Source organism: Garra rufa, chromosome 3 (genome assembly GCF_049309525.1).
Source record: "Garra rufa chromosome 3, GarRuf1.0, whole genome shotgun sequence".
Lineage (NCBI taxonomy): Eukaryota > Metazoa > Chordata > Actinopteri > Cypriniformes > Cyprinidae > Garra > Garra rufa.
The window spans coordinates 62,496,398-62,522,821 of NC_133363.1; the positions used below are offsets into that span (position 1 = coordinate 62,496,398).

At 34.5% G+C, this 26,424-nt stretch overlaps 2 long non-coding RNA genes across 2 annotated transcripts; both read left to right on the plus strand.

The window, feature by feature from the left end:
- Positions 1-4,594: 4,594 nt before the first annotated feature.
- On the plus strand, positions 4,595-5,332 carry LOC141332413 (uncharacterized). The gene is made up of 3 exons (XR_012355305.1): positions 4,595-4,703; positions 4,875-4,955; positions 5,179-5,332. It is a non-coding gene; the product is annotated as an uncharacterized lncRNA (long non-coding RNA).
- Positions 5,333-5,506: 174 nt separating this feature from the next.
- On the plus strand, positions 5,507-6,663 carry LOC141332412 (uncharacterized). The gene is made up of 3 exons (XR_012355304.1): positions 5,507-5,579; positions 5,953-6,006; positions 6,256-6,663. It is a non-coding gene; the product is annotated as an uncharacterized lncRNA (long non-coding RNA).
- The last annotated feature ends 19,761 nt before the right edge of the window (positions 6,664-26,424 follow it).

A 26,424-nucleotide genomic window follows, 5' to 3' on the forward strand; every position in this document is an offset into this window, starting at 1 on the left:
GTAAAATGTTCGTATCAGTTAGGCTATATAATAAGTAACGCTTAGACTTGAAAAGTCGGTGTTTCACGGTGTTCGGCCATCCACCAACGTAAGCTACTTGCCCACGTCCCACCTTTCGTTTTTTTTTATAAAAATTGTATAATGAAATAATTTTTATAGAAATAACATCAATGTAGGTCAGCGGAACAACAGACAATCGTCCGCTTCAGGACGATACAGCAGGTGCAACAGCGCACGAGACGAGTGATCCTGCGAGATGATTGACACGACGATTAAGATAGATAGATAGATAGATAGATAGATAGATAGATAGATAGATAGATAGATAGATAGATAGATAGATAGATAGATAAAATAGCAGATTTTTTTTTTCTTTTTTAACTCTAGCCTAATATTTTATTTCCCCTGGGCCCACCCAGTTGGTGAGCGATCGGTCGATGGCAGAACACCGTGAAACACCGACTGCACAAGCCTATCTAGCTATTGATCAACATTTTACTTAAGCATCTAGGCTGAGCACATTTAACCTAAATCTCAGCAAAATAAAACGTTTCTGTGGCTATACTGGTATATGTATATTACCTGCAGCCACCTATATTTTCTTCTTAATTAACAAAAGTTCACTTTGCGCTCTTGGCTTCTGCCTCCTCTATGGTCCTGTCAATCATCTCGCTGAATCGCTCGTCTGGCAAGCTGTTGCTCGTGCTGTATGGAACACCGTGAAAAGCGACTTTTTAAAGTGTTATTTTTATCTAGCTGATGTCAACATTTTACTTGAACATCTAGGCTGTGCACACTTAACTTAAATCCTGGCGAAATGAAACGTTCTTGTGGCTATGATATACAGTACCTACAGTAAAAATCAAATTTTCCACCCTGGGTAACCTTCAGTCGATTTGCATTACAGTATTTGCACTTACCATCGCTTGTCCAAAACTGAGTATGTCTATGTCTAAACTTTAATGTCTAAAAGATACTCAGATAAAAAAAAAAAAAAAAAACATACAGCAAAATAAAACATGCTGGGTGCAGATTAATATTTATGAAATAAATATTTGTGAAAAGAGTTAAAGAAGAAAGCCTAGTCAGAGGACTATCTTGTTGACTCTCCTTTTAATAGAAACAGCCAGGTATATGCGATCGTTAAAAAAAAAAATCAAGAAATAACGCGACACAAGCTGTAAATTATTTTAAAGCCTTAAATCTATTGCTTGAATAATTTGTAACTATTTTCTTCTTATGTACATTTCTTATGTGATTTTGTAATTGCTTTTCCAATTGTATTATTATTATTTTTAACTGTCTTAGTTATATTATATTTTGATGTAATAAATGTTATTGCACTTGTATGTTTGTTGTTTTAAAGACTGCAAAAGAATTAAAATAAATAAACAACGGTCTTTTATTTTGTTGAACGAACAATGGATGGGGTCTCTATGGCTCTGGATGGAGTCACCGGTTTTTCGTTTTCTGAACAAATGAAAAAACTAATGAAGGAGCCGTTTTCTTATTTATGCTTATTTAATTTAAAATAAAAAATCAAATGAATAAAACTTACACGGACCGGACCGAAATGGTCTCAGCAAGACTCGCTTTCACCATCTGCTGGTGAAACGGAAAGCAACAGACGTCGATTTTGTATCGATGCTCAATTGCTCTTCCTGCCATACCCGGATGTGTAGCATCGAATTGCTTGGCGAGTTTGAATCGGTGAATTATTGGAAGCGAAATAATACGCACCGAAATGTCCTATGAAGTATCAAAGGTTGTATTGAAATTATTTAGTATTGAAATTTTGAACAGTGCAATTGTTAAATTTGTATTTTAAAATAGTATGAATATTTAATATTGAAATTGTAAACAATGCAATTGTAAAAGTCGTATTTTAAAATAATCTGTATTATTAACATTGAAAATTTTACAAATGAAATTTTATGTTTCCACTTGAAAAATTCACAGCCTAAATATCCACCAATGTTGAATTGTACAACCTTAAAATGCAAGCACTGTTAATACGATGCATTTTATTTCAGTTAGTGCTATACAGCACCCTGTTTTGCTTCAAAAACATTTGTCAGTATTTTACTTCCATAATCACAGGACAGCAATATAACGCTCAAACACAAAAAGATCAGACTGTCCAGTTGTTTGCAGAATGATCTTTAATGAGTTGCTACAAACATACCCATGCTAATGAAGACTGGTTTTGTGGTCCAGAACCACATTAAAATTTTAGAGATATTCATTCAGTTGTCAGATATTTGTCATCAGTCAACTGTTTTAAATGTCAGAAGACCCATGTAGATCTGGAGCGGGGCTATGGAATGCCAAGGCTGCCATAATTAGAAATAAATAAATAAATGTACAGATAAATGTAAAAATTGTAAAAAAAAAAAAAAAAAAAAAAAGGTAAGAAATTCAAAAAAATCGAAAATAAATAATTATTTATAATTGTATTTCCTTATTTATGTTATTTTTCCCCCACATGTATTTATTTTTCTTTTTATTTATTTCTACATTTATTTAAAGTTATTTAAAGTAAGTAAATCTTACAAGTTTTTTTTTTTTTTTTTTCAGTGCAGTGAGGAAAACCATCTTTGGGGGAAAAAAAATATTTAAAGTGTAATTTGATGCGTATTACGGAGCCCCTTACGTCACCTGTAGAAGAAAAATAATTAATCCGTGGGGACGGTTTTGCAATTCGTTCCCTCAGTTTATAAACCGTACTCACGAATTCTTAAACTGTTCCCTCGGTTTAACAATTCGTGCCCACGGATTAACAAACCGTGCCCACGAATTTCCAATCCGTGCGCTCAGATTTTGTAAACCGTACCCTCGAATTTTGAATCCGTACACACAAATTCATAATCCGTGCACACGCTTTCGCAATCCGTTCCCACAGTTTGTAAACTGCTCTCACGGATTTGTGGCCCCGCCCCCAAATTCAACCTGGACACCTGTTTAAGTGCTGGATGCATTGTTTTGCATTTATTAAACTTTATTTCTCAGTAGGCTATATGAGACTATGCAACACTGACAAAACAGAGTTTTTAGCTTTATTTTATATTAATCACCAATAGATTAGCTGTCAAAACACCATGTGTTTTATCCTATTGGTTATTAATGTAAAATAAACGCTAAAAAGAAGCCTGTTTTGTAAGTGCGGTCATGGTACCAAAATAAAATAATAAGTGAAGAGCGCTGGTCAAACGGCTTTGTTTTATTTAATAATATTTTTCAAAATGTAAAATTACCTGAATTAAAAAAAAAAAAAAAAAAAAAAAAAAACGAGTTTTGGAGAGGAGAGGGTAAAAAGCAATACAAAACAAATAATGTACAGGTTATGTTGCCTTTAATTCTTTAATTCACGGCAATCCATTGATTATCCTGCTTATTCCATCGTCATCTGCCAAGTTATAGACAACTTAAAACTAGTATTGCTCTTTGCAGTGCAATATTTGACCGAATGGGTAAAACTTAGTTATTTTCGTCAGTTATGGCATGTTAGCTCGAGCATTCTGCCGACTTCAAATCAGACACAGAGATTAAATAGTGCTTGTGTAAATGATGACAGTTGTGTGTGCGTTACCTGCGTCTGCGCATCTCTCTCTTTCTACAAACAATAATTACTTCATAACATCAATAATGTTGCAATCTAGTATCTAGGCTATTTTATTAATACAAATTGCATGATACCGCAGCGCAATGCAATCTGTGATTTCCCACCTCTCTTTCTGTGTTTGTGTGCATCAATTAAAGCAGCGCATTATTATAGAACGGAGATTAAACTGACTTGGAACTACCTGTGCATTAAACTGTTTTACTGCATGCCTGCCAGCCAATCAGAATCCAGTATCCAGACAGGTCATGGAATAAGGGTTTTTAATAGTCAATTCTTAAATAATTTTATTTTATATATAAAATAAGTTGGATAATACACAATTAATGTTAATACTTCCTTGCAAATGTCTTTTATCTTTGTCTGCTTTTATTTTTAACAGATTTACCCACATCTAACATGACTGTGACACCAAAGACTGTATTCAGTGGAGAAACAGTCAATCTGACGTGTGTGATTGAGTCTAATCACAGTGACTGGAGATATGAGTGGTATAAAGGCAATGCAAACAACAGTGTAATGTCACAGACGTCTGAGCGTTACACTGTAAACAGAGACACTCTCACTATCAGAGGAGCTACTAAGTCTGATGAGGATCAGTACTGGTGTAGAGGACAGAGAGATGAAAGACCAAAATCATCACAGGAGAGTAATCGAATAAATCTGTCTGTTTATGGTGAGTAAATACTGTGATAAACGCTCACCTGTTGTTCAACATTAATATATGCACTGATGCGCTTAAAATTAATTATTTGTCAGTTTTGTGTGCTTAAAGATGTCTCTATTTGAGGCAAATAAGGTTTATTATAGAATGTTCTAGATTAGTAAATAAAATAAAAAGCTATCTTTGTTTAAATTAATGTATCCAGCAAGAGCATAGGGACTAAAGTCAGAAGCCTTAAAATGTTAATGCCTATGAAATATTATCATATGTGGCTTACGATGAGATCTGCATGTTTATGTTCTCCAGTCTCAGCAGCTTCATCATCTTCTCGTCTGGTCACTGGTGTGGTTGTGGGATTGAGTGTTTGTCTGTTGATCTTCATCTCACTGCTGCTGCTGTGGAGATACAAGAAGAACAAAGGTGTGGAGCAGTTCGTAATATTTTGTATGATTAATACAACTGAACAGCAACAAATAAAAGATACAGTTTATGAATTAAGACTCATGAGAAGATCTAAACAAAAGCATAAAGAGCCACTGGAATCACTGCAAATACTCTTAGTGACCATAATAATCTTTGTTTCTATTATAGATCAGCAGCGTAACATTAGCCAGACATCAGTCCCAAATCAATCTGCAGAATCTCAACCAGAAAACTCTCTTCTACAGTCTGGTCAGCCTTAATATAATATTTTGGAAAAAAAATGTATAATATTATAAATATTAATATAATATGGCCATATAATAAAAATAAGCTGGGTTCAATTCGGACTCAAGCATCCTTCAATATGCATTTTTAAACCATTCCTTTAAGCTTCATACATAATTATTTTTTTCTCTTTGAGACTGCTTTGCTTCTTCCCTTTTATCTTCAATGTTTGTTTGCTGTCCAGCAGATTCTGATCACATTTATGATGACGTGGCTGAAGTGAATAAGAGAGACAGAGGTTGAGTTTTAATATCTATCTAAACACAAACCATTCAAAATCAGCAAATATCATTCATTAATGTTGATATGTTTGTTTTAGGTCCAGAGTCAGTTTCGGAGGTCACATATTCAGAGATCACTGTTAAGAAAAATATATCAGTGGATAAAGGTTAAAAACCCTCTTCACTTTAATTGGACAACAATCATCAGTCATTAACCAGTAACTTTGATCGTGTATCTATGTATGTTGCATAATTGTGTTTTTTTTTTTTTGTTGTTGTTGATTTTTTTCAGATGATACCATGGCAGAGTTAAATTATGTGACATACACAGAACTCAGAACAAAAGTAAAGAAATGCAAAAGCAAAGGTGTGCAAAACTATGAACATTTTCATTATTTGAGGGTGAACTATTGTTTTTAGTATTAAGCATCATGCACCGTACAGATCAGAATGACTCCTAAAGTGATGTGGCTCATTGAGGAAATTTTAAAATCGTATACTTTCCAGCGATATCGTATACTATTTGAACTGAACTGACGATGATATCCCTGAATTCATTGATGAACTGCCTTTAACTGAAAATTGATTGTTTACAATAATGCGTTACTTACACACTATTGTTCTGTTTAAATACTGTGCAGTTGCTTTGACACAATCTCTATTGTTACAAGCGCCATATAAATAAAGGTGACTTGACTTTGCCATTATTTTATAATTTATTGATCAATTGTGTTCTTCAGGTGCTGATGCTGGAGTTGGAGACGCAACTTACGCTCAACCTATTAGGAAGAAGGGTAACCACAATAAATAATAAAAATAAAATAAAACAAAGCACTAATTTTGTTACAATTGTGCAATAATTGTATACTAACAGACAGCAAGCTCATAACTGGCACTTGTTCCTGTGGCATATATTGGTTCTTTTACATTATAAACCTGCTTTAAGTGATGCAGTTCAGTTACTTGTGAGGTTTATTAAGATCATCACCTGCATAATGCATCATTTTTTTTATCTGTTTTGTTTTGTTTTGTTTTGGTTAAAGGCCCCTGAGTGCAGTGAAGACAACAGATGGCTAAAAGAGATTGACACCAGCAGACACAGTAATGCTCGCTTAAGAAATGAATCTGAGTGAACTGCTTATGCACATCCTTGACGGAAAGACTTTAGAGACGCATATGCACATGCACTGTATTATCTGGCAAGCAAACTAATTGATCTAATATAGTAAAACATTTTTATTTTATACTGTTTATTCTAGATTTTAAACTATTTGTTGTACTATTTATTTAACTACTGTGCAGCACCAATCGAATAATGTACTAACTTTTATGGCAGTTAACACTGCATTGTGTTAAACGTAAGTGCTTACTTGTAAAATAATTAAAAAGTGTAATTTAGATTTGGTTGAGAGTGTTAAATATATGATTTTTGTCATTAAGATGGATGAAGACTTTTTCACATACTGCTTTTTACTTGCATATATTTTTCATACTACATTTTTTTTTTTTTTTTTTGGATCCAGTTAATGAAGTGTGAGATTTATATTTAATAAATAAAAATACACAAAGTCAAACGTGTATGTTTATTATTTTATTTTTTTGTTAATCTACTGCCATGTTACCCATAGGTAAAAGTAATTCCAAGTTAGCGGCACTAAAAAATTCAACCTTTTTGCTTTGACTGTAGAAAAGTTTTTTTTTTTTTGGATTATGCAGTTTTTATAAAATATTTTAGACAGTTCACTGCATGTCTTTTAAATGCAATAAGTAAAATGCACAGTAACTAGACATTATAAGCATAAAAAACTTCTCATAACTAAATTCAATAAGTGTTTGCTTTTGACTTTCAGAGCATTAATATGATCAACATCATCTTTCTACAGAAAAGGAATTGAAGATATAGAATTATGTTTAAGCAGACTTTGAAACTGAAATTCTTGAAATAAGATGCACGATAGAAAGAATATCATCAGCTCTAATGTGTTGCAATGTACTATTAATGTGTATACAAGCATGTAAAAAAAACAACAACAACAAAGATAGAATGAAAACAAGTGCTTTTTAAATTAATGGACAGAAGATAAAGAGATGGTTCCTTATGCTTTTTAGTGAATGGAATACAGACAGTAATTTGTACAGTAATCTAATTACACTGCTGAAGATGTAATTAGTGACTAGTAATTAATTACTTGTTAGAACAACTTAATGGTTGGAGAAAACGCAAAGATGAATCGCTTTATAAATTATTTTGTACTTCACTAAGAGTGAACTAGATGAGTTTAGAGACATTTGAGGAAGTTTCCTGGATTATGAAAAAATGTATAGTAACTGACTTGATTGAAAATGTGAAAATTATATAAGGTAACTGCACTGTAACATATATGTCTCTCAAATGTGTATTGTTCAGGTTAATTATTTCCCTCAATCAATTCTGTTTTGCAGTATTTTGTTAAAGTGTGGGTTTGGTTCCTAGCCAATGCATGAACCAATGAAATGTAGAGTACAGTATACACTCAATGCCATGAAGAATCATTTTTGGTTCCCAATGAACCCTTCCATTAACAGTTCTTAAAAGATTATAGTGGTTCAAGTGCATAGCACTGAAACCCTATTGTTATTGTTAGAATGGTCACAGATCAGTGATCTTCACATAAAATTGATTGTGCAGACAAAACAGTAAGTAATAGAGAATTGAACGCCACGATCATGAACCTGGTCAAATTTTGGAGTATTTTTGTGAACTATTCCTAGATCATTCGCCCCAAATCAAACCAGTGCACAAAGATTCTAAAGCATATCAATAATTTTTAAAAAAGAAAGTCTAACTTTCGACTCACCATTACAAAGTGTATCAGTCACTCCTTCTCTGCTAATGTCTCCACTGCTAAAAGGACATACTATCTTAACAAAATTAACAAATCATCTAACTTTCGCATGCTCTATTTCCTCCCTCCTTTGTCCTCCTCATCCCCTCCTTCATCATCTCTAACAGCTGATGACATTGCCACGTTCTTCAATAATGAAATCAAAACCATCAGTGCACAATTTTCCATACCACAATCTACCAAGCACATCTTACCTGCAAACATTCACTTGTTCTCATCCTTCTTCTCACTCTCTGAAGCAGAAGTTTTCAAACTCATCCTCCTTCAAGCTATTTCTCCTACAGTTGTACCTGCACTCACTCACATCATTAACATTTCCTTTCACACAGGTGTTTTCCCCTCTGCATTTAAACAAGCTCGCATAACTCCTCTACTAAAAAAAATCGAACTCTTTTCTCATCTCTATTAGAGAACTACAGGCCGGTTTCCCATCTTCATTTCATTGCAAAAACACTTGAACGAGCTGTGTTCAACCAACTCTTGGCCTTTCTCACACAGAACAACCTCTTGGACAACAACCGGTCTGGTTTCAGAAGTGGACATTCAACTGAGACTGCCTTGCTCTCAGATGTTGAAGCCCTAAGACTGGCGAGAGCAGATTACAAATCTTCAGTACTTACCTTACTGAATTTGTCCGCTGCTTTTGACACAGTTAACCACCAGGTCCTCCTGTCAACCCTATTGGCAAAGAGCTTTTCAGGAACTGCACTCCAGTGGTTTGAGTCTTCCCTCTCGGATAGGTCCTTCAAGGTTTCTTGGAGAGGTGAGGTATCCAAGCCGCAACACCTAGCTACTGGAGTACCTCAGGGCTCAGTTCTTGGACCACTTTTTTTCTCTGTCTACATGGCATCACTAGGTTCTGTCATTCAGAAATGTGGCTTTTCATATCACTGCTATCAATGCTGATGACACTCAACTCTACCTCTTATTCCATTCTGATGATCCGATGATAGCTGCTCGGATGTCAGCTTGTCTAACAGGCATTTCTTGCTGGATGAAGGACCATTATCTTCAACTCAACCCTGCCAAGACAGAACTGCTTGTGGTTCCAATCCAACCCATTGCTTCATCACAATTTCACCATCCAGTTAGGCACATCAACCATAACTCCTTCAAAAACAGCCATAAACCTTGGAGTTGTAATTTATTATCAGCTGACTTTCTCAGACCACATTGCTAAAACTGCCCGGTTCTGCAGATTTGCTTTATTCAGGAAGATCAGGCCCTTTCTTTCGGAATCTGCTTCACAACCCATCAGTCAAGCTCTTGTTCTGTCCAGGCTGGACTGTTGCAATGCTCTATTGGCAGGACTTCCAGTTCTATCAAACTTTTACAAATAATCTAGAATGCGGCTGTGAAAATATTTTTTAAATGACCCGAAAAGAACACACGTCACGGCTCTCTTCATCATTTTGCACTGGCTACCAATAGCTGCTCGCATTAAATTCAAGGCATTAATGTTTGCCTACAAAACCACCACTGGCTCTGCACCCCTTTACCTAAATTCATTACTTCAGACTTATGTGCCCTCTACAAGCTTGTGTTCTGCATGTGAACGGCACATTATTGTGGCATCCCAAAGAGGCACAAAATCAGTTTCACAGACTTTCACATTAAATGTAGCGTTCTGGTGGAATGACCTGCCCAACTCAATCCGAACAGCTGATAATCAGATAATACACATCTCTTCCATCTTTATTTGACCTTTCTAACTCTATCACCCTCCATTCTAATTCTATTTTATTCTATTCTATCTTATTTAAAATAAAATATAAAAAAACGTGCCCTTTTAAACTTATTCTCTATTAATTTACTTTCTGCTTGTTTTCGTTAAAAAAAAAAAAAAAAAAAAAAAAAAAAAAAAACTAACACTAGCTTCTCTGTTCTTGTGGTATTGTTTCTATTTATTTTTAGGCCCCTAACACTATCTTGCTTTTCCTTTTTTTATTCTATCTAATTTCTTTTTATTTAATATATAATAAAAAAAAAACTTGATACGTGTACTGCATTAGGGTAAATGAGACTTGTCAAAGCACTTGCATGCTATTGCTGTTTTGTTGTTTTTGATTGCTTCCATTGTCCTCTTTTGTAAGTCGCTTTGGATAAAAGTAAAATGTCTAAAGGTAAATGTAAATAAATGACAGAATTTTAATTTTGGGTAAATATTTGGGTGAAATTTCATGTTTCAAAGTGTTGAGCAAGTGGTAGAGTTGAACTGATAGTTGTTTGGTTTTATTTCTGCTTTGTTCTCTACAGCTCTTTTCCACTCTGCAGCCGCCTACTGTTGTCTACATTGAAGGTAAGGCTTCAATATAGTAGCCGCCTACTGTTGTCTATATTGAAGGTAAGGCTTTTGGCCGACATACTGAGACCAGAGAGCTACTCACAATCTCACCAGAATGAACTGCAGATCAGCTACAAAATACAGCTGAAAGCATAACTCAAATTACATTAAAAGGCCTACTGTGTACTTACATTTAAATTAATAATTTGGTACAAAGCACTTAATGTGTACAAACATGTTTTTACATTGTACTTATATTTTTTAAAAATACCTATATGTAATTACATATGTAATTATTTCTGTAATTACATTTATAGTTACACTGTTGACCCATCCCTTACACCTTAACCCAACCTTAATCCTACCCATACCACCAAACCTGGCCCTAACCCATATCCCACCTTAATAAAAGCAAAAGTGTTTTGCAATACAATATGACCACAATAAGTACATTGTACTTATTTTATGATGTAAGTACATAGTAGTTAAGGCCACCTAATATAAAATGTGACCAAGGCCTACATTAAAAGTCACCTTGTGATTTTACTAGTATTTTCTGAACTGTCTGTAATGTGTGCGGCTGTGGGTGTGAATGAACAAAATAACAGTTTCAGAACAAAACAGTTTCAGACTTCTCTGTAAAAGTCTTTTTCAAGTAGAGAAACAGAGCTCTAACAGCTTGCATGCACTAAAAAAAAGAAGCTTTAAAAATATACCATTTCTTTATGCATTTCATTTTCTTCACTTCACTTTCATTTCGTCTTAAAGTGTGAAATGACTGTTTAAACACAGGAAGTGTCTGTTTTAGATGACACAGGACAGAGGTTATTTTATTAATGTGTCAGTATGGGGTCCAGTGCACTGCCTCTCATCCTCTGTAAGTATTTTATTATATTTTTATTTATACAACACTTTTTACAATACAATATTCTTTAGCAGGAGTGAAAAACTCAGTTTTCCAACCTGTAATTCTCAAATCAGCTAAAATTTGCAGGGCTGCGGACCTCCAGGAATTAAGTTTGGTTGCCCACTTCTACACTATCTTCCTTTTTCTGTTTCTAATATATTGTATTCAGTTGAAGATCAATTTCAACAGGTTGTGCTGTGTGTAGGAGGGTTTGTGACTTTAGTTCAACTTTTAATTCAATGTGATATATGTTAAAATATATGTGACCTTGGACCACAAAACCAGTCTTAAGTCGCTGGGGTATATTTGTAGCAATAGCCAAAAATACATTGCATGGTTCAAAATTTTTGATTTTTCTTTTATGCCAAAAATCATTAGGAAATTAAGTAAAGATCATGTTCCATGAAGATTTTTTGTAAAATTCCTACTGTAAATATATCAAAATGTAATTTTTGATTAGTAAAATGCATTGTTAAGAACTTAATTTGGACAACTTTAAAGGTGATTTTCTCAGTATTTAGATTTTTTCGCACCCTTAGATTCCAGATTTTCAAATAGATGTATCTCGGCCAAATATTGTCCTATCCTAACAAACCATACATCAAAAGAAAGCTTATTTGCTTCCATATGATGTATACATCTCAGTTTTGTAAAATTTAACCTTATGACTGGTTTTGTGGTGCAGGGTCACAAATGTTCAAGTTTATGGACAGTTAAGTCACACTAAAAAAAGGTTTGTTCACGAGAGCTAACTGCCCTTAGTAGACAGCGAGAGAAATGAAACTTTCAAGGCCCAGAAACGAAGTAAGGACATCATTAAAGTAGTCAACCATAATTTTATAAAGCTATGATCATTGTTTTTGTGTACGCTCCTGAATGCATGTCAAACACAGACTTCGAAGAGAAGAAATTGTCTTACAAAGTCATTATTTTTGTTTTCTCTGCACATAAACAGTATTCTCCGAAGCTTCATATAACTATGGTTGAACCACTGATGCCACATGGATTATTTTAACAATGTCCTAACTACATTTATGTGCTTTGTCCATGGTAGTACCTGTCTATACAGAATCTTGGCTTCAGAATTCATAAAAAAAAAAAAAAAAAAAAAAAAAATCTTAATTTTTCCAAAAAATTCGTTCCAAAGATGAGTGAAGGTCTTACGGGTTTAGAACAACATGATGTCATTTTTTGGTGAACTATCCCTTTAAAAATATTTCAATTTCATTGCATTAGACACAACATGTCAAACCAAGTGCCAACAAATGATGCACATTAACACACTGTATGAACTTGTTCAAGAGTTCCAGTTTGATTATACATCATATTTGTTATCAAGTTTCATTTTGTGAAATGTTTTCTATTGAAACTTGTGCTTGTGCTACGTTGTTGTTCAAATAAAATGAGTTGATAAATTGCAATTATGTGTATGTTGTATTAGCCTGTTTATGTTGCAAACAGTAAAAGAGCACTTGCAGCTGTTTTCTGTCTGGTTCACTTTCACTGAACTGAGTTTGGTTCATTTAAAATATAGTCACAATTCATTTGATGGTGTCAACGTCAAACAGGAAGTGGGGCTGAGTGCATCATAAACACTTTCACCTCATTTAGTTAGGAGTTTTTATAGCTTGTTTTGTTCCAGTGAAGAATCAATGGTGTGAAATGTTAACCTCATTACTGCATGTAAAGTGTTTGCAAGTGTCTTCATACAACAGTGAGTTTTTGTGATAAAATGTCATAGTTAGTAGTGTGAAAATTGCATGATTCTATATTTTATATATTTTCAAAAGCAAATAACAGGCGAGGCAAACAGAGGGAAAAATGCAAAATTCTAATATAGCACACATACATCTCGGAGACATCTATTTGGCATCTGCATTTACATCTGCAAGACATCTACAAGACTTAGTTTGCTCATCTGCAATACGTCTATTGTCAAATAGACGTCTATTAGATATCTTTAAGATGTTTATGATTTAAAATGCATGTAAAACTGACATCTTACAGACGTCTGCCAGACGTTTGTACACAACAGATGCTTTGCAGATCAAGTGATCTTTAACAGACATCTTGCAGACATACAGTATGTGTGCTATCTGGGTAATAACTCTCGTATGAGTTCAGGAGTCCTGTGATGTTGCTTATTCAAACAAAGAAAGACACTTTCACTTCATGTAAGATAAACAAAAGTAGACATGTTTCAGTGATTTACATTGTGTTGAATGAATGGAGATGTTTTATATCTGTGTTTCTTCTGCTTTTAGTGCTGATGTCCCTCATCTACACTGGACTCACTCAAGGTACTGTGCAGTACTGCAGTAAATTTGATTTAACAAATGTGAATTGTGTTGTAGTTCTTTGATGTGCATTTGCCCACAGTGCAGAGGTTTTGAGCATCTGAGAAAAAGAACAAACCAGGCTTTTTTTTTTTTTCTTAAAACCTATTCACGAAGCTGCTGAGACCAGTTTTTACCAAGGAATTGGAAGAAATCCTAAGCTAAAAGAAAGGGCAATGATAACCTTATGGCTATGGATGATGTCACTAAGCTTATTAACTAAGACCACAGTGATTGGCTGAGAGAGGATGACTCTCTTGTAGCAACTTTGCATAATTCTAGCATTAACTTTGATAAATATACACTACTGAGTGTTTGTGAAGAAGCTATTAGTGCACAAAAGCATCAGCGATCACTAGCATTTTTCCCGATCATTTTTGCTCATACAGATAAGAGTAATACATCATTCTGCTTTTTTAATGTACACTCACAATAGTAACAAAACACTGTAATTTTGTAAAATAAAGAAAAGAAAAAAAAAACATGTGCTTTCTGCTGTCTCTGTAAACTGGAGTGTATGACAAAAATGAACCGAAACTCAGCAAATACTTGCCTCACAGACATGAAAAAATAGATAGAAAGACAGAAATGTCTAAACGAACCACTTGAAATGTAATCGTATGAGAGGTGCATTTCTCTCTAATGGTAAGTCACTTGTGGAGATGGCGATTCAGTAGTGTCAACTTCATCTTTGCAGCAGACAATGATTCAGAAAACATTAGTTTATTAATAAACAATTAAAATATACTTAAATCTAAGAATAAGTAATTAAAAGTAATATATATATTTATTTATTTATTTATTTATTTATTTATTTTTTTGTATGTTTGTTTTTGTTTTTTTGTTCGTCACGTTCATTTATCACTTTTGCCAGTGCTTGTGTTTGAGCGTGGAATAGACTATAAAGGCTCATTATGGTTTACATCTTGACTAATTGAATTATGTCGTCCTTTTCATATTACAGTTCAAGGCAAATTATTGTGAAATGTCTCTTATATGTTAATGTTAAGAGGCAAATTTCTGGAAACAGCTATTTTAGGATGGTTTGTGATTTGGTTTTAGTGACTTAGTGGAGTACTCTTGACTACCCCTAACCTCTCACAGATTTAAGAGTCTCAAAATTAGGACTGACATGCCCATTATTTTTAAGAGTTTCTCCTAGATATACAAGTCAGGAGCTACATTTAACCTTAGATGTTTTGTGAATACAGTCCCTGTTTGATTCTTACTCTCATTGCAAAGTCTTGTTTGTGTTTTACACTGCATTTCTGAGCTCTCTCTTTGGTTTTCGTGTTGTGGTTTTGATTTTCTGCCTGGTTTCCTGGATTTTCCTATTTGCCTGTATTTTACCTCTGTTGTTTCTATTGTTTGCCCTGTGACTGACCATTTGCATACTACAGTATTTGGATTACAATTGCAAATTACTCCTTAATAAAGCTGTGTTTGGATCTTCAACCCAAGGCTCAGAGCAGTGATTTGTTACAATTAGCAGGTTTAGGTGCATTTAATTAAGGTTGAAGCTTAATTTGGCAGAGCTGCAGCTCCCCTAGTTGAAGTGGATTAAATGGAACAAACTTTAGAAATCCAGCATATGTCACCAAGGAGAAGTCTGTCATTTCACTAGATGGATGAATTGTTTAATTCTGTAAAACATTTACAACATTTAATTGAAAGAGTTGTTTATCCGGGGTGAAACGTGCCAAATCAGCTGTGCGGATCACTCCGCTGTGGCGACCCCTGGTAAAAACGGAGTGAGCCGAATAAGAGAGAATTGAAAGAGTTGTTTAAGTTACTATGTTTTTGGCTTTCTTGACAGAATTACTCACATCTACACTGACTGTGACACCAACCAGTCCTGTATTCACTGGAGAGACAGTCAATCTGAAGTGTGTGATTGAGTATTACAGTGACTGGGGATGGAATAATGAACGACTGATTTATAACTGGACACCTGAGTGGAGATATGAGTGGTATAAAGGCACAAACAACAGTGTAATGTTACAGATGTCTGATCGTTACACTGTATACAGAGACACTTTCACTATCAGAGGAGCTACTGAGTCTGATGTGGATCGGTACTGGTGTAGAGGACAGAGAGATGGAAGACCAAACTCATCACATTTAAGCACTGCTGTTTATCTCAATGTGAAGGGTGAGTTGAATATCATTGTCCTTCTGTACATGTATGATCACACATCCGATCAAAAGACATTCTCATTCTCAAATATGATTGTTATACTTCATTTGAGGGTTTAATTGTTTAATTCTCTTTGAACTGGCTAAGGCGCTGTTCTTTTGTTCAAAACTGATGCAATGATGAATTTTAAACGCATTTTAAACTTGAAGTATGAAGTATGGGATAGTTCACCTAAAAATGAAAATGTTTATCTGCTTACCCCCAGGGCATCCAAGATGTAGGTGACTTTGTTTCGTCAGCAGAACACAAACAAAGATTTTTAGCTCAAACCTTTGCAGTCTGTTAGACATATAATATCAGTGGATGGGCACCAGACCTTTGAAAGTAAAAAAAATAAACATGCACAGACAAATCCAAATTACACCCCGCGGCTCGTGATGATACATTGATGTCCTAAGACACGAAACAATTGGTTTTTGCGAAAAACTGAACAGTATTTACATAATTTTTTACCTTTGACACACAGCAATGTCCATCTGTCATGAGCACAAGCTCAGCATCCGGCTCGTTACATGTGAACGCGCTCTGGTGTAGTATAGGCAAACGCCGGAAGGGGAAATCAGTGAACAGTGAACAGTCCTGGATGGTCAATAAGTATTTGATCACCCTGTGATTTTGCAAGTTATCTTACTTGAGAAATCATGGAGGGGTCTACAATTTTCAGCATAGGTGCATTTCCACTGTGGGAGACAGAATCCAAAAAAAAAAAATCCGGAAATCACATTATATGTTTTTTTAACAATTTATTTGTGAATTACTGTGAAGTATTTGATCACTTGCTTATCAGCCAGATTTCTGACCCTCAAAGACCTGTTATTTTGCTTTTAAATAGTCCAGCTACACTCTGCTCATGACTCTAAATTAGTAGCACCTGTTTGAGGTCATTAGCTGTCATAAAGACACCTGTGCACCCCACAAACAGCCAAAGTCTAAGTAGCAACATGGGCAAATCCAAAGAGCTGTCTAAAGACACAAGAGACAAAATTGTAGACCTTCACAAAGCTGGAAAGGGCTACGGGGCAATTGCCAAGCAGCTTGGTGAAAAAAGAACAACTGTTGGAGCAATTGTCAGAGAATGGAAGAGGCTAATGATGACTGTCAATGTCCCTCGGACTGGGGCTCCACGGAAGATCTCTCCTCGTGGGGTATCAATGATGCTAAGAATGGTGAAGAATCAGCCCAGAACTACACGGGAGGAGCTGGTCAATGCCGTGAAGAGAGCTGGGACCATCGTTTCCAAAGCTACTATCAGTAATACACTTAGACGTCATGGTTTAAAATCTTGCATCGCACAGAAGGTTCCCCTGCTTAAGTCAGCCCATGTCCAGGCCCGTCTGAAGTTTGCCAGGGACCATCTGGATGATCCAGACGAGTCATGGGAGAAAGTCCTATGGTCAGATGAGACCAAAGTAGAACTTTTTGGTCTTAACTCCATTCGCCGTGTTTGGAGGAAGAAGAATGATGCGTTTCATCCCAATAATACCATACCTACAGTGAAGCATGGGGCTGGAAGCATCATGCTCTGGGGGTGTTTTTCTGCACAGGGGACAGGACGACTGCACTGTATTAAGGAGAGGATGAACGGGGCCATGTATTGTGACATATTGGACAAAAACGTCCTTCCCTCAGTCAGAGCATTAAAGTTGAGGCATGGCTGGATCTTCCAACATGACAATGACCCAAAGCACACAGCCAGGAAAACCAAGGAGTGGCTCCGTAAGAAGCATATCAAGGTTCTAGAGTCGCATAGCCAGTCTCCAGACCTAAATCCAATAGAAAATCTTTGGAGGGAGCTGAAACTCTGTGTTGCTAAGCGACAGCCCTGGAACCTGACAGATCTAGAGAAGATCTGTATGGAGGAGTGGGCCAAAATCCCTCCTGCAGTGTGTGCAAACCTGGTGAAGAACTACAGGAACCGTTTGACCTCTGTAATTGTTAACAAAATCTTCTGTACCAAATACTTATTTGACACAGTAATTCACAAATAAATTGTTAAAAAAAATCATACAATGTGATTTCCGGGTTTTTATTTTTAGATTCTGTCTCTCACAGTGGAAATGCACCTATGCTGAAAATTGTAGACCCGTCCATGATTTCTATGTAAGAGAACTTGCAAAATCACAGGGTGATCAAATACTTATTGACCTCACTATATATATATATATATATATATATATATATATATATAGCGGGGAAAATAAGTATTTGACACATCAGCATTTTTATCAGTAAGGGTATTTCTAAGTGGGCTACTGACACAACATTTCCACCAGATGTAGCCATCAAGCCAAATATTTAATTAATACAAAGAAATCAGAATTTTTAAGTATACAAGTTGAGTCATAATAAATAAAGTGAAATGACACAGGGAATAAGTATTGAACACACTTTATTTAATACTTTGTAGAAAAGCCTTTGTTGGTGATTATAGCTTCTAGACGCCTCTTGTATGGAGAGACCAGTCGTCTGCATTGCTCAGGAGTGATTCTGGCCCATTCTTCCACACAAACGGTCTTTAAATCTTGAAGGTTCCTTGGGCCTCTTTTATGAACTTTGATCTTCAGTTCTCTCCACCTGGTTTAGGTCAGGTGATTGACTGGGCCATTCAAGCAACTTGATTTTCTTTCTTTGAAGCCACTTCCTTGTTTTCTTGGCCTTGTGTTTGGGATAATTTTCTTGCTGAAATGTCCATCCTCTTTTCTTTTTCAGCTTTCTGGTAGATGGCAGCAGATTTTTATCCAGAATGTCCCGGTACATTTGTCCATTCATCCTGCCTTCAATAATATGAAGTCTGCCAGTACCCCCTGCTGAAAAGCAGCCCCAAACCATGATGCTTCCACCCCCAAACTTAACTGTTGGCATGGTGTTCTTGGTGTGGTGGGCAGTGCCATTTCTTCTCCAAACATGCATGTAGAATGACTGCCAAAAAGTTCAATTTTGCTTTCATCTGACCATACTATAGTCTCCCAATAATCCACAGGCTTCTACAAATGCTGTTTCGCAAACTTTAACTGAGCCTCAACATGCTTTTTGTTCAGCAATGTGGTCTTGCGCGATGAGCGTGCATGGATGCCATGGCGGTTCAGTGCATTGCTTATAGATTTCTTTGAAACAACAGTGCCTGCTGATGCAAGGTCTGCCTGAAGTTCTGCCCGAGTGGTTCTTGGCTCTTGGAGAACTCTCCTGATTATTCTTTGGACTCCTCGGACAGAGATCTTATGTGGAGCACCTGATCGTGGCTGGTTTATGGAGAATTGATGCTTTTTCCATTTCCGGATAATGGCCCCCACAGAGCTCACAGGAACATTCAGCATTCTGGAAATGTGCCTAAAACCATTCCCATTAAAATGCTTTTCAACGATAAGATTATGAAGATCTTGAGAGAGTTCTTTGCTTTTACCCATCATGAAGTCTTTCCTGTGTAATGGGTAATGAGAAGCCTTTATAGGCCATAAATTAGGACTAAAGCAGCTGATATCAATTAGTACTGATAGGGGGCAGGGTTTCTCTCTCAATACTGACAGATTTCAGGTGATCTCCTGGCTTTCTGTGTCATTTTGCACCTTGATATCTTCATGTGTTCAATACTTATTCCCTGTGTCATTTCACTTTATTTATTATGCCTCAACATGTATACTGAAATGTTCTGATTTCTTTGTATGAATTCAATATTTGGCTTGATGGCTACATCTGGTGGAAATGTTGTGTCAATAGTCCACTTAGATATCCTCTTACTGATAAAAATGCTGATGTGTCAAATACCTATTTTCCCCGCTATATATATATATATATATATATATATATATATATATATATATATGTTTATACACATTTTACAATAATAGATAATAGATGGTATTTGTATGTACAGGTATGTTATGTACAAATGCAAGTAAATATAAATAAGTATATGGCGTGTTAAATAAATAAAAAATAATGATGTGCTTTACACATTTATTGCCAAGTTAACGGTTCATGAGACATGTATCAGCAGCTCCTGTGACAGGTTGAACAGGTGGTGATGGTGAAGGACATATTACAGAGAAAAAATAGAGCTGGAAGAAAGGTGGAATGTTTCTCAGTGTGTCAATATGTATTAGTACTCATCATCATGACATTACACGTAAAGTTTTAATTTATTCATTATTTAATTTAACTGTGACCATCACTCTCCTCTTTAAAATCAGTGTTACACAAATACAGAAATTTAGACATTTAGATCATGTTTTCTAAATAGTTCACTGAAAGGAACTAAGGAATCTTCTTTCTTCACAGATTTACCCACATCTACACTGACTGTGACACCAGACAGTCCTGTATTCACTGGAGAGACAGTCAATCTAAAGTGTGAGATTGAGTCTTACAGTAACTGGAACAGAGAAAATGGCCTGACAAATGACTGGAGACATGACTGGACATATTACCAGATGTACGAGTGGAGATATGAGTGGTATAAAAGCACAGACAGTGTAAAGTTACAGATGTCTGATCGTTACACTGTAAACAGAGACACTCTCACTATCAGAGGAGCTACTGAGTCTGATGCGGGTCAGTACTGGTGTAGAGGACAGAGAGATAAAAGACCAAACTCATCACAATCAAGCTCTGCTGTCTCTTTCACTGTGATGGGTGAGTTAAATATCAGTGTCGTCTTAAAAAAGCTTTTTTGACTAATCATATTGAAAGTTGAAAGACTCTTAAATTATGTGAATATTGTAAATAAAACATGTAGACTGAAAAAAAAATGTTTTCACCAATAATTAAAAAAATTATTTTGTGTTTTTGCTTTATTGAATCGCGTTCTGACCTAATCGTGTGAATGACTCATTAAGATATTTACCTCCACCTGCTGGCAGATTTACTTTCTCATTTAGAAAATTATTTCATTAAATACGACTACTAATTAAAACAAAAAACATTAATGGGATGGTTCACCCAAAAAAAGGTAAATTCTGTCATCATTTACTCACCCTCATGTCGTTTTAAACCTTTCTTTTGGGGAACATAAAATGCTGTTTCTCAAATTATCTTCTTTTATGTTCTATAGTTCACATTAGTTCAAATTTTATGCTGAATCAGATCAAATATTTCTTTCTAAAGCTACAATTTGTAACGTCATAGTAATACAAAATAGTTTTAAATAATCTTTTGTAGGTATTTTCAAATGTTCAGTCAGATGTATTTTTTGATTAATATTTTCAATACAATGACAGTGAATGTGGATCAGCGACTCTTAGAAAGGACAAAAATCACCATTAAATTATTGAAATGGCTGTTACACCAAAATTATTAGACGAACATATGTATTTCTTTTTAACAGCATGAATTTTTGATTTTTTTTTTTTTTTTCTGAAAAGACATAAGATATATAATAGGCTAACACTAACACATTCAGCTAACACTGAATCTACAAGCTCCTACACTATGTAAAGTTTGAGATAACACTTTTAAGTCTCACAATTGGTTGTTTGTCTGCTTTTATCTTTATCAGATTTGCCCACATCTACACTAAATGTGACACCAGACAGTCCTGTATTCACTGGAGAGACAGTCAATCTGACGTGTGTGATTGAGTCTGATCACAGTGAGTGGAGATATGAGTGGTATAAAGGCACAAACAACAGTGTAAAGTTACAGATGTTTGATCGTTACACTGTAAACAGAGACACTCTCACAATCAGAGGAGTGAATGAGTCTGATGAGGATCAGTACTGGTGTAGAGGACAGAGAGATGGAAGACCAAAATCATCACAGCAGAGTAATCGAATAAATCTGTCTGTTAATGGTGAGTAAATACTGTGATAAACACTTGCCTTCTGTTCAACATTAATACTGTATATATGATGCACTTAAAATTATCAGTTTTGTGAGCTAAAAGACGTTTATTATAGAATGTTCTAGATGAGTAAATTTAAGTAAATGCTATTTTTTGGTTCAAATTAATGTTATAAGTCAGAAGCCTTGAAATGTTGATACCTGTGAAATATTATCATATGTGACTTACGATCAGATCTGCATGTTCATGTTCTCCAGTCTCAGCAGCTTCATCATCTTCTCGTCCGGTCACTGGTGTGGTTGTGGGATTGAGTGTTTGTCTGTTGATCTTCATCTCACTGCTGCTGCTGTGGAGATACAAGAAGAACAAAGGTGTGGAGTAGTTCGTAACATTTTGTATGATTAATACAACTGAACAGCAACAAATAGTAGATACAGTTTCTGAATTAAGACTCATGAGAAGATCTAAACAAAAGCATAAAGAGCCACTGGAATCACTACAAATACTCTTAGTGACCATAATAATCTTTGTTTCTATTATAGATCAGCAGCGTAACATTAGCCAGACATCAGACCCAAATCAATCTGGAGATTTTACGAGGGAAAACTCTCCTCTACAGTCTGGTCAGCCTTAACACAATATTTTGGAAAAAAAAAAAAAAATAATAAAGTATAATATTATAATAATTATAAATATGTCCATTTAATAAAATAAGTTGGGTTCAATTTGGACCCCAGCATCCTTCAAAATATATTTTTAAACCATCCCTTTAAGCTTCATACATAATGATTTTTTCTGCTTTGCTTCTTACCTTTTATCTTCAGTGCTTGTTTGCTGTCCAGCAGATTCTGATCAAATTTATGATGATGTGGGTGAAGTGAATAAGAGAGACAGAGGTTGAGTTTTAATATCTATCTAAACACAAACCATTCAACATCAGAAAATATCATTCATTAATGTTGATATGTTTGTTTTAGGTCCAGAGTCATTTACAGAAGTCACATATTCAGAGATCACTGTTAAGAAAAATATATCTGTGGATGAAGGTTAAAAACCCTCTTCACTTTAATTGGACAACAATCATCAGTCATTAACCAGTAACTTTGATGGAGTATCTATGTATGTTGCATAATTGTTTTTTTGTTTGTTTTTTTTTGCAGATGATACCATGGCAGAGTTAAATTATGTGACATACACAGAACTCAGAACAAAAGTAAAGAAATCCAAAAGCAAAGGTGTGCAAAACTATGAACATTTTTCATTCTTTGGGGTGAACTATTGTTTTTAGTATTTACCATCACGCACCGCTTTTGCTACAGATCAGAATGACTCTTAAAGTGATGTGGCTCATTGAGGAAATTTAAAAATCTTACATTGTATCATTATTTTATTGTTATTGATCATTTGTGTTCTTCAGGTGCTGATGCTGGAGTTGGAGATGCAATTTACGCTCAACCTATTAGGAAGAAGGGTAACCAAAATAAACGAAGAAATAAATAAAAACACTAATTCTGTTGCAATTGTGCAATAATTATATAATAACTGTCAGCAAGCTCATAACTGGCACTTGTTCCTGTGGCATATATTGGTTATTTTACATTATAAATCTGCTTTAAATGAATCAGTTCAGATACTTGTGAGGTTTATTAAGATTATTACCTGCATAATCCATCATTTTTCATCATCTGCATTTTCTGTTTAAAGGTCCCCGGGTGCAGACAACAGACAGCTAAAAGAGATTGACACCAGCAGATACAGTAATGCATTGCTTAAGAAATGAATCTGAGTGAACTGCTTCTGCACATTCTTGACTGAAAGACTTTAGAGACACATATGCACATGCACTGTATTATCTGTACACATGCAAGCTAACAAATTGATCTATAATATATACACTGTTAAAAAAAAATTCCACCAGTTTCAACTTAAAAACTTAAGTTTAGCAGCTGCCTTAAGATTTTAAGTTAAATCAACTTAAGTCATTTAAACTCACAAGTTATATCAACTCATTCTTATTGTAATAAGTTAAAATAACTTGTAGTTTTAAGCTGATTTAACTTAAAAACTTACGGCAGCTGCTAAACTTAAGTTGAAACTGGTGAAAAATTTTTACAGTGTAGAAAAACATTTTTCAACCTATATGTCGTACTATATGTATTTAATTGCTTTGCAGCACCGATAGAATAATTTACTAACTTGTATGGCAGTTAACACTGAATTATGTTAAATATAAGTGATCACTTGTAAAATAATGGTGTAATTGGGCAATTGGTTGATAGAGTTAAAAACAATTTTTATCTTACGAAATAATGCTTGTGTTTTTGTCAAGTCATTCAGATGGATGAAGATTTTTTTTTTTTTTTACATACTGTACTGCTTTTAACTTTCTTATATTTTTCATAATTCTCTCTCTTTTTTTGGATCATGCAGTTGTTATGAACAAATTGAAAAAAAAAACATATTTCGGACAGTTCACAGCATGTCACAGGTGTTTTCTGAGTATTTTCTGATTCCTCACTAAATGCATTACATTAAATGCACAGTAACTACACATTATGAGCATGAAAACTGATCATAACTCAATTCAATCAGTGTTTTGACTTTCAGAGCATTAATATGACCAACATCTTTCTACAAAAAAAGGACTTGAAGCTATAAAGAACTATGTTTAAGCAGACTTTAAAACTGAAATTCTTGAAATAAGATGCATGATAAACAAACCAAAGCATACCAGAAGAACATAATCAGCTCTGATGTGTTGTAACGTGATGATACACTCATTCACCCCATAGGAAAATAACACAAGCTACAGAAATTTCATTATTTTTACTATTAAAGTGTGTACAAGCATGTAACAGTTCAAACTGGAACACAAGAAAAAAAGTAGAATAGAAAACAAGTGCTTTTAAGTGAATGTACTGAAGAGAAAAGATTCCTTATGCTTTGCAGTGCATGGAAGCAAGTAAATGTTTTCAGAGAACATGTTTAATTCACTTTCTAATTAGGCTACTTAATATATAAAAGTTTAAGGCAATGAGAAACAAAGGTGCTGAAGGAGTTAAAATTAAATAAATATTCTGGTTTAATAGTTTTAGCTCATTTTAATGCTTTTTCTCTCTTATTTTCAGTGTTGTGTGTTTTTACTAAGCACTAGTTACTAAATGGTTGCTGTAATTTAATTACTTTCCCCTTGAAAAAGTAAAGTAAGGGATTACTCTTAATTTTTCTGTAATTTAATTACAGTTACTTCTTATGTAATTGAACCTAATGTATAGACTGTAGAACGTTTACATACAATACAATAGTGAATTTAACATTATAATTAAAAATTCATGCTTTTTATGTACCCTTTAAATACTTTGGTGAGCTAATAAGAATATTAAAAAGACTTCAGTGTCCAATTCTCACTATTAGTTGTTTTTTTAGCATGAATATTACTAGGATATTAGCTGTTTATTATTACTTTAACACATATTAATGACTAATTCTGCAAGACCTAATTTTAAGTCCTCAAAGTTTAATTCTAATTAAACTACTTTAGTATTAATTAGGAGTATATTGATGCAAAAAATCTGTTAATAGTTAGTAAATAGTGATAATTGGACCCTAATCTAACGTGTGACCAGAACAATTTATGTAGTTATCTATTATTGATTTGAAAGGACTAAAAGAACCATTCATGTCTATCCTCGTATCGTTCATTAACTTGTGGAGGTTGATATTAAGAAAAGTGATTAGTAATAAGTAAGATACTTTTCGCAGAGAGTAATTTGTACAGTCATCTAATTACACTGTAGAAGATATAATTAGAAATTAGTAATTCATTACTTGTTTAGAGTAATTTACCCAACACTGCTTATTTTAAAGCTTATTTTAAATCATTTCAAGTCATCTTGAGGCCCCCAGTTACCAAAAATGCCCAGATAAATCACTTTATAAATTATATTGCACTTCAATAAGAGTGAACTAAATGAGTTCAGAGACATTTCAGACATTTCAGAGACAACTATCCCGGATGATGAAAAAATTGATACTAACTGACTGGATTGAAAATATGAACTTCACTGTAATATACAGTACAGACCAAAAGTTTGGACACACCTTTTCATTCAAATGAACGAGAATGTGTGTCCAAACTTTTGGTCTGTACTGTATATTTTTCTGCTTATTAAAGTTTTTACTCTACATTTGTGCAGTTTTCAGTGGGTTAGTGATATTTTTAAAATATATATAAATTAATAAATAAATATTTTTTAAATGGGTTTTTATGCAAAAACTGTTTTTTTTTTTTATGTAAAATTCACTTTATAAAAGACCCACATTTCTAACTTTAATTCATGGGGATAACATGGATAATTTCACATGGTTTAGTTTAAGATTTTTGCCCATCTTTTGGAAAATCCTGTTTTAAAAGTAAAAAAAAAAAAAACAACAACTACAAATAACTTTTACCAGTAGGTGGCTGCAGAGCTCCACTATTTGCTATTTGCTACTTGACCACCTGGACACACCTAAATGAGAAGGTGTGTCCAAACTTTTGGTCTGTAATGTATATGTCTCTCAAATGTGTATAGTTCTACCTAATTCTTTTCCTCAATCAATTCTGTTTTGCAATATTTTGTTAAAGTGTAGGTTTGGTTCCTAGGGAATGCATGAACCAATGAAATGTGTACTAAAAAGAATAATTTCAGACTTGGTCAGCAGAAAAGACTTAAAAAAACATTAAAATCGTATCATTTAAAAACATTTGACTGGTAGGGTAAATAGAAACATTTTAGATATATGTGTCTAATCACAACTGGCACTTGATCAGCATGGCACCGTTTT